At 45.4% G+C, this 12,911-nt stretch overlaps 1 long non-coding RNA gene across 1 annotated transcript in view; it reads left to right on the top strand.

Moving 5' to 3' along the window:
* LOC119978424 overlaps positions 1–1,477 on the top strand; it is a 166,799-nt gene extending 165,322 nt beyond the window's left edge. Inside the window, exon 4 of the long non-coding RNA XR_005463447.1 lies at positions 1,040–1,477. This is a non-coding gene — a long non-coding RNA (uncharacterized LOC119978424). The remainder of the gene's footprint in view (positions 1–1,039) is intronic.
* The last annotated feature ends 11,434 nt before the right edge of the window (positions 1,478–12,911 follow it).

Below are 12,911 nucleotides of genomic sequence, written 5' to 3'. Positions count from 1 at the left end.
CCTAACCCTAGTTGAAGCATTTTTACTGCCAATGTTATAAATCCACTGTTTCACTTTTGGTTGGATTTATATTATGGGCACAATCTAACAAATAGGGAATAAAGTCCCATTGCAAGCACGTTTAGCCTCGTGTTTCCTGGCACTCGCAGCGCCAACCAACACACGACTATAAAATGCCACCTGCGCCGGATAAAGGGCTTCAGCGGGGAAAGCGCTGCCAAGGCCTCACATGGTCCCGTTTTGTGCACTGAGGACCTCTGCCATTTTTAAAAGCCGTCCTGATTTCCGAGACCTCTGACCTCCCCCAAAGCACTATGGGAAGGTCTCCAACCCAATCGGCAGCACACGTAAAAATGCCAGCTTGGCACATCAGCAGTGCCAAACTGGCAGTGCCACCTGGGCACATTGACAATGCCAGGCTTTCACCCAGGTGGCACTGCCAGGGTGTACAGGTGGCACCAGCAGTGCCAGGCCACCACCCTGTCCAAAGGGCATGCACCTGGGGGGCCTCCAATCCCCTGGAAGACCTCCACAATTGCAATTCCGCCTGGTCCCTCTTTGTGGAGATCTGTATTGAACGGCATCCACTCGAGGTCTCTGAGGCGAAGGGGTTGAATCCGAAAGCCTCAGGTACCTCGGGAATCTTCACATTAAAGTGAGATTAGCTGTCTTGCTCTAATAAGTAGATTTGCTAAAAAGTCATCCCACCCACAATGGGCGGGATTTACATCGCAACATCTTGCGATATCGCATTAGGTCTCGCGAGGCGTTGCAAGCCAGTTAAATCCCGGGAGCAGGGTCTCCTAGCGTGGCCATTCGATTGCAAACTCTATCTTTAAATGTTTGAATTTCCCTTACTATAGTTTATGGTGTTGGCAAGATCCTGCCTTCAAACAACACTTTGGATAAATATTTTAGCTTGAGTCCTTTCTTTTTATAATCATCTTTATTGTCACAAGTAAGTTTACATTAACACTGCAATGAAGTTACTGTGAAAAGTCCCTAATCACCACATTCCGGCGTCTGTTTGGGTACACAGAGGGAGAATTCAGAATGTCCAATTCACCTAACAAGCACGTCGTTCGGGACTTATGGGAGGAAACTGGAGCACCCGGAAGAAACCCACATGGACACGGCGAGAACGTGCAGACTCCGCACAGACAGTGATCCAAGCCGGGAATCGAACCCAGGACCCCTGCGCTGTGAAGCCATGTTAGCTGATGTGCTAACCACTATGCTACCATGCTGCCGTTCTGTGTATATGGGACAGTTCCAAAGAATCGAACTACCCTCTGCTACATTACCCAAGCCGCAATTGTTCAGGTGTAAACATGGACCATGACTGTTAGCAAGTGCTTCTACCATTGAATCAAGCCTAATCCTACCCTCCTGCAATATTAACACACACACGCAGTTACCAACTTTCCCAATGTACAACCCCGTTTTTCAAATAAAGCGTTATCACCCACCCAGTGAATTATTCAGCTTCTAGAATATTCATATTTTTTCCATCAAATAACTTGTCTCTCTCCTTATTTTTTATTTACTCCATGTATTTTCTTTTATTGCTCACAGGCAGTCCATGCTCCTGCCCTAATTGCCACCGAGGCCCCAACTCCAGAAGTGGTCGCAACTTTCATTAGCAATCCCCAACAACACCCCTTACTATTTCTAACTGCTCTCTTTCTGTCTCCATCCAATTTATTTATTTCTCTGACTGTATCACAGGTTTTCTCATATTTCATTTTCTACCATAATATTTACCTTCCTCCCTGATATGCAGACATCTCTATCCATTTATCTTTGTATTTTTCTCCACATCTGTTTCTTCCTCTGTCTACTTTTCTCCGTCTGTTGCAAATTGACCAGGGTTTGGCAGCAATCTGATCAAGTCTATCCTTGGAGCTGTAAGTCTGTCCTTGGAGCTGTTCCTTTGAGAGGGTCATGGACAGTTAAATGTCTTGTGGTCACTTTGTTGACCTCACAATTTTGCCAGAGCTAGGATCAGCATGTTTTATGTTTACTTTGACCTTGCTGAAGTTGACTACCACTCTGTGAGGAAGTTACTAACCACGGTTTGAATCTTCCCACTCATAGCACAGCGAAGATTAGGAACTCAAAGTGTGGGAACCGAGGCTGTGTGCTTGCATCAACCCTACTCTGTGGCATAGTGCATCGATATACAATTTGCAATTATTCCACCTGCCATTGAGGCAGTTCCCATCCATGTGTCTGACAATGGCTTACCTTCATTAAGCTTCACACCCTTCTTTAGCACAACCAAGATCAGGACTTAGCTAGAGGGAATCCCACACAGTGCACTGGATCGTCAACGTGCTTTGCCACTGTGACGCTGTGTGTGGCATAATGTTGTAACCATTACCACCATTGGATGGAATAAATAACCCTTCGCCCTGACTTTAGTGTTGCAATTTTGAGCGAGTTAAAAGAAAGAAAAAGTACTTTTTCCAACAGGAAGATAATGGATACAAAGAGTAATTGTTGAAAGGTTTGGCTGCGTATGAAATCCCAATCTAAATTACCCTAAGTTATAAAACATTTATAGATGAAAGGTAAAGAAAGGGTGCCAGGATCCATATACAGGTACAATGTAGACTGTAAATGGGTGCTTTCCATTTCAGTTCTTTAGGCTGGGTTCCTGTGGATAAGTGCTGATAAGTGCAATTTATTAATTAGCTCACACTATCCATGTAGACATAAGACATGAGCTGTCTTCTGCAATGAGACATATTTGGTTACTTTTAAAGTTAGATTTCAGCCAAAATAGAATTGATCTGGCCTAATCGTACATCTGGTTTTCTTTTCAACCAGGAGCACAAGCTAAAAGTCTCCCGTGGCTCCATCACTGTCCTTCAGTTTTCTTGCTGGTATTTGAGGGTAGACCAGGGCCACAGGTCCCTCCATTCTCTTTGTAAACGTGCTTGGCCTTGACTCAGAATTGACAAGAGCTGGGATTTACTGAGTGGGAAGCGAGAGAAATTTGACTGCCCATGATCTTCCCCAAAGGAATAGACGAAAGAACATGAATGTAGATTGAAAAGTTTTAGAATTACAAGTTTTGAACATAGTGCGTGTCCACTGAGTGTAAGGCAAAGAAAGGTTCTGAGGCTGCACCCTGTATAGTATTCCCTAGAGTTGTCCTCCCCGATTTCTTATTTTTCTAAAAGGAGACGGGCCAATAAGGGGTGTTATAAAGATGGAAATGTTTTGCTTTTAAGTGAGCATTGTTGCGGTGATGAAGAATCACAATGTGTAATTTCAAGAACAGCACTCTCTAAATCAGAAATAAGAGAATCACCCATTTTTCAATCATGCAGTAGTGAGTCTGTGCGGTTACAGGAATGTTTATAGTGTGAGTGTATAACCCTGGGCTAGTGTGCGGTCAATTCCAGCCCCACAGACTCCGGGGTCTCAACGCAAGTGAATCAATCAATAATTCTTATTTAATTTGCGAAATCTTTGGCCCCTTGACTGTTCAATAAGTTATAGCCACCAGGTTTGTAAATTGAACACAATAACTGCTCATTTATAACAGAAACTAAGTTGAGATATGCAGTAATAGTATTTATAATGGAATAACAGCCGGCTAATCTACTACCACCCCCTCCCCTTTTGCAAAACACACATAAGACAGACACACACAGATGGGGAGAAAGGATGAAAATAATAAGGGGATTAATATGAATTGAAAGATGAGTTTTCTTGCTTCTGATGTTGAAGTCATTTCAGCAGGCTTTCCTCCCAGGATGCTTCGGAATTGAAGCTACCGTTGTAATGTTAGTGATGTTCTTCTGGCAGTTACATTCAGTCAGTACTACCAGCCAATAGGATTTCCTCTGGAGAGACACTTTAACTTTTATTAACCTGGGCCTTCATTCAAATAAACTGCCTCAGGCCTTTTTAGTTATTATCGGTTTCCAATTCCATCAGATGAACAACAGATGTACTGAGATAAGAACAGAGTTCCCCACAAGAGATTTTAAAAGGGTTTTAAACATCTGAACCCTGCCTGCAGCCAGTGGCTTGATTTTGGTTCTCTTGCAGTTCAGTCTGGCTGTGCATTGAGAGATTTTTACCTCGGATCTTTGGAAAGAATTCATTTGATGCGAGAGAAATCAGAGCTATGAACCTCCAGGCTAGACGTCAAAACAAAACCTGGGGCTGGATTCTCTGTCCCGCCCCGCCAGCGGGATTCTCTGTCACGCCGCCCGGTCAATGGGGTTTCCCATTGTGGGGCAGCCCCACGCCGTCAGGAAATCCCCTGGTGCCGGCAAAACAGAGAATCCCACCGGCGGAGTATCCTGCCCCAGATCTCGCTAAGGAACATCTTAGAGACAGCAGAACCAATCGCTGCCTCGCCCTCGAGAAGAACCTGGCTTTTCGGGACAGCTCATCGGCCATCATCCAAACCAGTCTGTCCAGGTCATCACTGACATGAGACCAAATGGCGCCTCCTGCTGGAGCTTCCTGCTTTGAAATTAAAGAAAAGCTGCTCGGTCTTAAAGGCATTAATTATCCATTGACAGAAATGGTAATCGGGAAAAGATTAACGGAAATTAAAAGGAGGAAAATGGAACAGACAGGATTGAAATTGGCGGATCCTTAGGTGACTATGTATAAAGCATATATATATGAAATTAAAGAAAATACTTTTCAAAAACTTTGCACAACCAATTTCAGTGCAATGCTAGGAAGCAGGTATGCAATACAAGCCACACAGTTTATCTGTAGATTCTTCACACAATGATGCAGCTTAACAGAGTTGCTATTGGAAGAGTATGCATATGTCCATAGAAGATCACAGTATAGTAACATGGCATATGGCCATCAACTCTGCACCACTGTTTTTCTCTACGAGCTACCGAGTCTAATCTCACTATCCTCCTCACTCTCATACACTTACAGTTTCTCACTTTTTCAAGCAAATATCCAATCCCCTTCTAACAATGCATGCACGCTCTACTTCAACAAGAGTTTGAGAGAGATGTTCACACTCAAACCTCTTCGTAAAGAGGTTTTTAAAAAATCTAACCTCCCCTCTGATTCATCTGGCGTTTATCTTCATTTTATATCCTCTCATTCCCGTAGACACAGTCTATAACTCCTCTTTATCTTGAGGACCTCAATCAGTCCATTACCTAATCTCCTCAGTGCCTGTAAAGAAATGTCTGTCTCTTCATAACATCTTTGGTGACATCCAAAATAATGCACATCCTACAACCTGTCAAAAATGCTAATCATAATCACTGTTGGTATTTATTTGCGTACATTGCAAAGAGTATTCTGTAATTAGGGGGTAAATAGCATCCTTTGTAAGTAGGACCCAGAGCCCTGCATGGTGTGTTTCCTGCCCAGTGCCAGGGTGAGGGACATCTCTGACCGGCTTGAAAGGATATTGGAGTGGGAGGGGGATGATCCAGTTGTTGTTGTCCACATTGGGACAAACAACATCTACAAGACTCGGAAAGAGAACCTGTTGGGGGATTATCAGGCACTAGGAACTAAATTAAAGAACAGGTCCTCAAGGGTCATAATCGCTGGATTACTACCCGAGCCACGTGCGAATTGGCATAGGGATGAGAAAATTAGAGAAGTAAACACGTGGCTAAAGGAGTGGTGCGGGAAGCATGGGTTTCATTTCATGGGGCACTGGCATCAGTATTGGGACAGGAGGGATCTGTACCACTGGGGCACTCTCCATCTGAACCGATCTGGGACCCAGTAATCTAGCGGAAAGGATACATAGGGTGGTCTCAAGGACTTTAAACTAGTAAGTGGGGGAGAAGGGAAGGGTAACACTATGGGAAGTAAAATAGTTAATGGGAAACAAAGTAGCAGGTTAACACATGGGAAGGTTAGTTCAACTACATCGAAAGTTATGAAAAAGATAAAGGGAAGAAGAACTCAGGAGATGTTATTAATGAAGGTGTTAGGATTCAAAAAGAAGGTATTAAAATTAGCATAAAGGCTCTTTATCTGAACGGTCGTCACATTCAAAACAAGATAAATGAGCTAACAGCACAAATCATCGTGAATGAGTCTGATTTAGTGGTTATTACAAAGGCATGGTTGCAGGATGGTCACGACCGGGAGTTAAATATCCAGGGGTATCAGACTATTTGGAAGGTGAGACAGGAAGGAAAGGAAGGTGATGTAGCACTGATATTCAAGGATGACATTATGCGTGCGGCCTCAACAGGGATCTTGGATTCATGTCGCATTACATCCACCCCCCACCATCTGGCCTGGACTTGCAAAATCCTACCAACTGTTCTGGCTTGAGACAATTCACACCTCTTTAACCTGTGATTATCCCTCTCCCTGGATCTGTAATGATTTGATTACCTGCAAATGCTCGCATTCCAAGCATTGTCCAGCATCTCTGACTTTGTCTATATAAATGTTTCTGGAACCTACCTCTCCATTCACCTGAGGAAGGAGCTGCGCTCCGAAAGCTCGTGTTTGAAACAAACCTGTTGGACTTTAACATGGTGTTGTAAGACTTCTTATTGAATTTTTAAGGCAAAGGTAGAAAGATTTTTGAACAGTAAAGGAACTCAGGGTTATGTTGAGCGAGCGGGTAAACAGAGCTGAGTCCACAAATAGATCAGCCATGATCTTATTGAATGGCGGAGTAGGCTCGAGGGGCCAGATGGCCTACTCCTGCTCCTAGTTCTTATGTTCCATCAATTTGCAATTGTTTTTAAAAAAACGTCAGGTTAACAAAGTTAGGTTGCTCGTAACTGAAAGACTCTTGTGGAAATGATTATTCCAATTCCAAGTTTATAGAAAGAAAACCTTGCTGCGTGTTCCTTCTGCTTTGATTTGCATTGACTTGAAGGAAGTGGAAACATGGCACTTCTCACTTTTTCCATTTTCTACTGTCCCCAGAACATAAATAGGTGAAGGACACCGGGTCCAAATGATCAGCAATCACATTGCCTCAATATTCTGTCACTACTTTCTGTTTTAACAGACTGATTCCAAAATGGGCTTTCATCCTGGGTCAAGTACGTTTTTCAACCTATCATTGATTTTTTTTTAAATCACTTTAATTGTTTAAATGTTCTTTTCTTTTGTAACTGTTCCATTTACGTACAACTGTTCGGTAAAACTGAAAGTGATAGAGGTGAACTGGTAGGTGAAGCACAGAGATTTTTGAATGGAAATTCTGTCACCGGTTCTGCTATTCAGAGCTTCAATATAGTCGGTGACTGTGTTGTGCGGTCATTTGGGGATCATCTGTCCGGCCAATAACCGGAAATAGGTACAATTGGTGTCACAATTTTTTGTTTTCTAAATTCATACATTCGAAGGGTGTGGGCAGTGCTGAAAATGCCAGCATTTATCATCCATACCCAATCTCAGACCTTTAAAACAGAGAGGAGGAGGAATATCTTCAGCCAGAGGGTGGTGAATCTGTGGAACTCTTTGCCACAGAAGGCTGTGGAGGCCAAATCACTGAGTGTCTTTAAGACCGAGATAGATACATTTTGGATCAATAAGAGGATCAGGGGTTATGGGAAGAAGGCAGGAGAATGGGGATGAGAAAAATACCATGATTGAATGGCGAAGCAGACTCAATGGGCCGAGTTGCCTAATTCTGCTCCTATATCTTATGGTCTTATGGGTCTTGAGAAGGTGGCTCTGACACACCTCCTCGGATTGCTGATCCAGGGGTGATGAAGGAGCAGCTATAGGTTTCCAAGGCAGCATTATGTATGACTCGAAAAGAAATTTGGGAGTGGCGGCATTCCCCCCCCATGGTGCCTGTGTATAATTGTCAGAAAGGCAAATGTTCCTCGTCCTGTCAGGAACTTCAGAAGCAAGCGTGTTTTACATCTGACTAAATGTTGTTGCTATCTCTACCTCTGTCAACCGACTTATTCATTTTTCCAGCCAACTTGATTATTATTCATAGAAGATAACCATCTTTGTCACTCACTGGCATTCCAGCCAGAGTTATCTCGTCGTGTTTTGAAACCTTTTTGACAGTGTGACACAGAGGCGTCAACCGTTTATATTTAGTCAGAGATTCCAGGTTTGTAAAAACAAATTTATCTCGAAACTTTCATTCCCTGTTTGGAGTGTGAAGCAGGTATCCACTTTGAGGCTGCGCGATTTTGAAATTGGAATGCTGTATTGAGATTTTCAACCTTCAGACAGAAGGGAAGAAATGGAGGCACACAAGTTTCACAGTGCAAAGCGGGCCATAAAATGATGTGAGGTTGAAATTCTGCACCAGCTCCGCTGGTCACGGTGGGAGACCAGATACGGACGCTGCAGAATTTCAGCCCTCCGATTTCTAAAGTGTGCTGGATTGTACTGTGTAAAAGGCACTTGGCAAAGGCACAAATCAGGAGTTTGCCAACCGCATCCTGATTCCTCCCACTCCCTGTGTGGTGGTAATGACACCGGCTCCTTCCCATTCACCATGTTTTGTCAATAGTCAAGTTCATGGGGATAAAAGTGAGAAAGGAGAAAAGGAGAATTACACAGTGACTAGGCTTCAACAGTAGTTCATTGGCTGTGGAACACTTTGGGGTGAGAGGAGGACATGAAAGATGCCAGTTCTCCTTTCTTTTGCAGCAACTGTTGAAATGTTGAGGTGGGAACGGAACATGAGAAATAAAAACAGAAAAATGCTGGATAAACTCAGCAGGTCTGGCAGTAACTGTGGCAAGAAACAGAGTCAATGAGCGGAATTCTCAGTTTGAGAGACTAAGGGGTGGGTTCTCCGATTGATGACGGCGGAATCGCATTCGGCGATTGGCCGGAGAATCCGCCAAAATCAGGAACGGCGGCGGTTTTCGGATGCTCCACCCCCTCCAATATTGCGTCATCGGTGAGTACTCTACCTGCCGTTGGGACATATCAGGACATCACCTGAAGGCCCTCCCCCGATGCTCAGGCCGACTTCTCGACGGCGTGTGCTCTGAGGTTTCATCAACCAGCGCCGCCACAGACCCGGGGGGGCATTTTGCTGGCCCGGGAGGGCTTCGGCGGGGGGCTGGGGGGACTGGTGAGGGTGGTCAGGGAGTGGCGAGGAGGGATACGTGGGGCACTATCCGGCAGGCCGGATCCACGTGCGGCCGGCGCCGTGATGTACGGTGCAGCTGCCGCAGGCCTACACTGTGCGTATGCATGCCCATGGATTCGGCAATTCTCCTTCTGTATCTGCAGGTAAAGCCGGGGCCTTTATTTGGCGTGGCTGCTAGGTCGGAGCATCGGTGCAGGGTCGGCGCCGACCTTTTGGTCGTAATACTAGACACATAGCCTCAGAATCAGAAAATCCAGGCCTAAGTCCTGAGGCCGGGTGTGAATCTGGAACGTTCCCCGGACCCGATGGGGGTGTCAGTGCTGGAGCCATTCAGGACACACTAATGGGCAAGCACTCTCCCCGTGTGTAACAAGTGCAATTCCAACCAATGCCTCGTCCGATTTGCTGGGGACGGAATTGGCACTGAAGAGTTTGACAAGCTGGAGCGGCATGTAAGCACTCCCATCCCCCCACACATTCTCAGTCCAGCCAAGAAGATGCCATCGCGAAAAGCAGACCAAGTTTCAGGGACTAGAATAGGGGCTGGTTTAGCACAGGGCTAAATAGCTGGCTTTGAAAGCAGACCGAGGCAGGCCAGCAGCACGGTTCAATTCCCGTACCAGCCTCCCCGAACAGGTGCCAGAATGTGGCAACTAGGGGCTTTTCACAGTAACTTCATTTGAAGCCTACTTGTGACAATAAGCAATTTTTATTTCATTTCATTTCGTTATCAAGGTATGGAAACATCCAGAAGTAACAAATCTGGTTGGTATTTAGGTGTTTGCTTGCAACAATGGAGTAGACTCATACCAAGGAGTATATATTGTGCATATATAATATGTGTGCAGCACGTAGCACAGTGGGTAACGTTGTTGCTTCACAACTCCAGGGCCCCAGGTTCGATTCCCGGCTTGGGTCACTGTCTGGGTGGAGTCTGCACGTAATTTGGTCATTCTGAATTCTCACCGTGTACCCAAACAGGTGCCGGAATGTGGCGACTAGGGGCTTTTCACAGTAACTTCATTGCAATGTAAGCCTACGTGTGACAATAAAGATTATAAAAAAATATATACATATATATTTACACACGCAATCCATGTGTGTGCCGTTCATCGCTATTCACTTGCTGCATTCAATTGTCAGTAATTCCTTCTTCCCCCCCCCCTCCCCCCCCTCCACTCCCAGCTCATTCCCATGTCCGCCTGAGCCCATTTGCTAAAGTTCCAGACTGCACCTTTTACTAATGCTGGAGAAGGGACAGCTGAATGTCTGCACAATGTTGACTATTTCTCTACAGATTATCGTGACCCCTCCTTTTGTTGGTAGCTGGAATTGGGTAGAGGGAGACTGGGGGCTAAGGAAACAAGGTTGGTTTTGCAGGAGTTATCGGCAAACACTGACACAGGGCTCAGGCTAAATCTGATTGGTTTCACTTATTTTTACAGTTAAGAAAATTAGAGCCAACATCCCACTGCACCGCCACCCAGTGTTGTAGCTGGAAACCACTTGCCTGTCCCACTCAGCCCCACACCAAATATTCACTGATACATCTCCGAGTACCCAGAAGGAAAGGCTTGGAAACATTTTTGAGAGTTGAGAAGAAACAGGCTCTATGCTATAATAAAGAAAGTGTTAGTCTGCAACATAATTCTGGCACTTGTAATCTCCAGACTGGCACTAAAGACTGCACAATTCTGATCTGACTACTATCAAGAAAATCTTGTCCCACATAAGTAAAGTAAAGAATGTCTAAACTGTGTTTGTGTAATGATTTGGGCAGCACAGTAGCATAGTGGTTAGCACAATTGCTTCACAGCTCCAGGGACTCGGGTTCGATTCCCGGCTTGGGTCACTGTCTGTGCGGAGTCTGCATGTTCTCCCCGTGTGTGCGTGGGTTTCCTCCGGGTGCTCCGGTTTCCTCCCACAGTCCAAAGATGTGCAGGTTAGGTGGATTGGCCATTCTAAATTGCCCTTAGTGTTCAAAATTGCCCTTAGTGTTGGGTGGGTTCACTGGGTTATGGGGATGGGGATGGGGTGGAGGTGTGGGAAGTGCTCTTTCCAAGAGCCGGTGCAGACTCGATGGGCCGAATGGCCTCCTTCTGCACTGTAAATTCTATGAAATCTATGATGTATTGCTGCTACGTCAGGATAGATGCAGGTTACTGACAGGATGCACATACCCTTGGACACTTTCCCAAAGAGAAATCCTGATATTTTGACATGTTATAATGTTGATGTTTCTCTCCATTTTGATTGGATATCTCATGATGACAGAAACTGTCTTGTGAGATTTATTTTAACCCAAGATATTCTGTACAGTACATTGACCTATTGATATGATATAAAATCCCTAGAAAACTTTTTAAAATGAAAAAATTGTTTTCAGGATGCAGGTGACACTGGCAAAACTGCCCCTTCCCTAAATGTCCTGGAAGGTGGTTGTGGGCCTTCTCCTTGACCTGCTGCACTCTTTATGACAATGGTATTCCCAGGATGGTGTTAGGTAGGGAATTCCAGGATACTGACCCAAGGACATGGAGCGACGGGATACGTTGAAGTCTAGAACAGTGTGAGAGCTGGGAGCTGAACGTGGAGGTGCTCTCACAACTTTGCTGCTCGAGTACAACTCAGTGGCCGAGGTGACCCAGGGAGACGAGCTTAGCGAGTGGCTGGAGCACCTCCCATAAACATAATGCAGCCAGAGTGTACCACGGGGGGGGAGCGGCTGGACCTGGAGCCCTGCGGCACCGATGGAAAAATTGCTTCACATAACAAGGAGGGCATTGAAACCTGCCATAAATTGACACCAGATGTAAACAAAGTTGCCGCACAGCAGTCCCTTGCCATTTGTATAAAGAGCTTACATTTCCCTTTTGTACCTTGGTGGCCAGTGGGGATTGTTGGTATAAACTGACCTCCCCACAAGCTCCTCAAGCAGAACTGCAGCGGAGCACCTCATCTTTCAGAAAACTATTAGTAAGATGTGCTTTTGCAAATCTTAACTTCACGTTGTGCTTAATAGACAGAACTTCATTCCCATACAGGGAACGTGATAAAAATGTAGCCTTTCACACTGAGCTTAATGTTATTTATTTTGTCTACCTCCAAGATACAACCAATCCCAGTGTTATTAATGGTTCAATAGGGTGAAATTATTTTGAAAACCGATATCCTAAAGAGCTCATGATGTGTGGAGACCGGATACAATTAATGAAAATGTTTTATGAAAAGCCCCAGTAATAAAGTCTGCCTCCAGTGGGCAGAATTTGATATCCATTCCCAAGGCAAGTTGAGGGATGGGGAGGGCAATTAATTGGACGAGAGGGTAAGGGTGGTGACCCCATTGACTTCCCACTGCTTCCCAGTTTAAATCCAGTCAAGTTTAACTCATGGACACCTGTCCCACTGCACATCAACTGAGGCCCTTAAGTGGGCAATCGATGGGCTTCGTCCCAACACTGCTTCTATTCACCCAGTAGCAGGTGAGCCAGTTGCCACATACGGAGCCGGAAAAACAAACCCTATCAGAGTTACAGGGCCCCAGCAGGGGCTGGGAGGCCCCCGTTGTTGCCTGAACGAGGGACATGGCATTGGGAAATTGGGACGGGAGATTCCTCCAACACCAACCCCAGCCCCTGACGCCACAACCCACATCCCGCCCTCACTCACCTGTGGCCTGTGCGCCTTGCCGATCCTTACCCTCTGGTATGTGTATTGCCGGCAGTCGGCACCACTCCTGGTGGTACTGCCGACAATGGAGGGACGGCTTTGGTTTGCTCTTTATTTCAGGTTTTGCCAAGGGGAGAGTCCAGACGATCAAAATGAACGTACTGCCCAGGTTCCTCTTCCT

This window comes from Scyliorhinus canicula, chromosome 15 (assembly GCF_902713615.1).
Source record: "Scyliorhinus canicula chromosome 15, sScyCan1.1, whole genome shotgun sequence".
In the NCBI taxonomy this organism is placed as follows: domain Eukaryota; kingdom Metazoa; phylum Chordata; class Chondrichthyes; order Carcharhiniformes; family Scyliorhinidae; genus Scyliorhinus; species Scyliorhinus canicula.
This window is presented reverse-complemented; position numbering and strand designations above follow the sequence as displayed.